We start from the raw sequence: 2806 nt of genomic DNA, 5'->3' as shown, positions 1-2806 counted from the left end.
TCGGTGCTGGGACCTCTACTGTTCGTCGTTTTCACGGCACCAGTAGTAGCCATCAAGCATCGGAATGCAGTGGTAGCAGCCTATGCCGACGACATCGGCGTTTACGCTTCGAGCATAAGAGCCGACCAAGCCCTACTCCATGCACAGACTGCCTCTGCCACCATCGTAGCTGCCCTGAAGAAGGACGGGATCAAGGTTAATCCGTTGAAGACGGACGCCATCGTCATGTCCTTTAAGAAGAACAATAGCAGACTACCCCAGCAGTTCGTCGTGGATGGTGAAGGTCGGAGACTCTCAACTAGCATCCTCGGCGTGACTCTCGACAGGCACCTCACTTTCTCTTCTCACGCCAGGAAGAGGCTCAAGCTAGCACGCCAGAAGTCGTATCGACTCTACCACCTGCTTACCTCACAGCAAATCTCTCTCCGCCTCAAGCTGCAGATCTACAAGACCATCATTCGTCCGACTCTTCTCCATGGCGCACCACTCATGCGGCACCTCTTCCGGACCACGTTACACCAACTGCAGCGCTTCCAGAATTCCCTCCTTCGGCGAATAGTCAGAGGAACCTCACTCCAAAGGGCCAAGAATAGTGCTATCAGAGAGGAGCTCAAACTCCCTTCCGTGCCGGAATTCATAGGCCGTAGGCACATCAAGTTCTTTGATGGGCTGAAAGCCTGTGCCAATCCCCTATTCTGTGACATAACCCCTCCCCCAAGACCTGGGAGGTGGCAAAGCACGGTCCCCTTGGTCGACGTCCTCGCCGAGGGAAGGACTTCTGGCTCTGCAGCCTGAAGTCACCCACACCTCAACACAACCAGCCGGAATGGCCCCTCCCCATTCCTTGTTAGCCTCTGGCTTTATTGCCCCACATGTATAAACCGCCTTCAGCGGACCCAGCTTCCTCATCTTATAATGCCACAAGGCAAAACAAGATAAAAAATGTAAATATGTATATATATTTCTTAGTTTTAAGTACTATGTATTGTAATTTGTTTAAATAAATATAATCTTAGGAGGTAAGAAAAAAAAAAAAAAAAAAAAAAAAAAAAAAAAAAAAAATGAACAGAGAATGGCACTTGAGATTGAGATTTTTTCATCTATTTATACTTTTCCCCCCTTCATTTTACTTTGACTTTCTGTCAATCATCTGTATATAGCGATAGCTTATTTCACAGTGGTGCTAAGTAAATTTCTACGAATCGTGCAAACAATACAATTAAAAGTTCTCTCTTTTAAGAAAATGATGACTTCATAAGAAGTTTAAAATAATGAAAAAACATACAAAGAAATCATTTCCTAGAAATTTTATTTGTTATTACTGTAATTTATTGTTTATGAACAAATATAATTAATATGTTCATGTACATTATATGATCATTTTAAAAATATTTTTTTGGAATTAATCATACCACAGCAGATTTTCCTTCTATGTATCACTTAAATATTTATATATTTTAAGCTATGACTTTTAATTATGATTTCAGTCTTCCAAATAACATACATTAATTATTTCACCTACTTCGAAGTTACGGCCGAATACAAAATATGAAATCAGAATAAAACAGGTAAAAATTATATATTCATATGCCAGGTAAAATGGACATCATTATTATTAATAATAACAGAATACATATTTTAGCCACGCTATATTGTATTATTTGCAGATAATATCCTAATTTATCCTAATATTTAACTATTTGAAAATATTACAGAAAACCTATAACCCATAACGTACGATTTATACATTTAGTAAAGTAAATGTGATCCGCTTAAAAAAGGAAAGCAATAATATTTAGAAACAAAATACCACTTTTATTATTATTTTTATAGAAATGATAATTGACCAAAAGCTAAACTAAAACCCTAACCTTAAATATATGTTTTACAAACACTTAAAAGTACCAAATCTGCTAAAAGTTCTTAATTGTACTAAATGGAGAGCTGATAAGATAATCTCATTTTTTTTTCAAAGACCCTAAAAGAGAAATCATTAATGACATTAATAAACATATTTGGCATTATCTCCTTTTACTATAGAACATCTACATTCTAAGGCGTCTCAATTTTGTGGTGCGTGTAGAATAAGGTATATAATGTGCTGCGGTATACATAACTCATGAATTTAATAAAACTTTTTTTTTTTTAATAATTTATTCATTGTTATTAAAAGATGTCTTAAAATATATGCAACAAGTAAATTTGCTGTAGGTGACATAGTGACATGATACAAACATGTAGAGAATCTACCCATTGATAGAACTCCAATAATATTTCTAAAGGAGATCTGGAGGCCATATTCTTTTCAGACGTCTAGAAGGATTATTAGGTAATGAAGGAGAAACCAGGTTAGAAACAGGTGGATTTGGGTGGTTGGGAAGTTCATCATGGAAGGAATGGTATCTCATTCTGACCAAATCGGCTACATATGAGACACTGAGGTCCTGATCGATGACTTGATTTGTGACAAAGTAAGGAGCATTAAGGATTTCGGGATGTAAGGATTGGATTTGGGAGGAATTTTATGGTTTAGTGGAGTCCCAAAGCTCAACTTCGTATGTCCAGATAGACCTTATAATAGTCATGTAGATCAGTCTTTTGTTATGGATTGACAATTTAGACCGTTTGTCTAGTAAATGTTGTAATAGTCGGAATCGACGAACAGTTTCCTGTTTTTTCAGTCTTGAATGAGGATATTTAATAAACGTAATCTAAAAACTTTTTACTTTTTTTATTTATTTATTTATTGACATTTGCAACTGCGTATAAAATACAACAAGCAAATTTTAAGTAAGATCTTAATGAT

Source organism: Halyomorpha halys, unplaced genomic scaffold (assembly GCF_000696795.3).
Source record: "Halyomorpha halys isolate HHAL.00 unplaced genomic scaffold, Hhal_1.1 Scaffold5.1, whole genome shotgun sequence".
NCBI classification, from domain to species: domain Eukaryota; kingdom Metazoa; phylum Arthropoda; class Insecta; order Hemiptera; family Pentatomidae; genus Halyomorpha; species Halyomorpha halys.
This window is presented reverse-complemented; position numbering follows the sequence as displayed.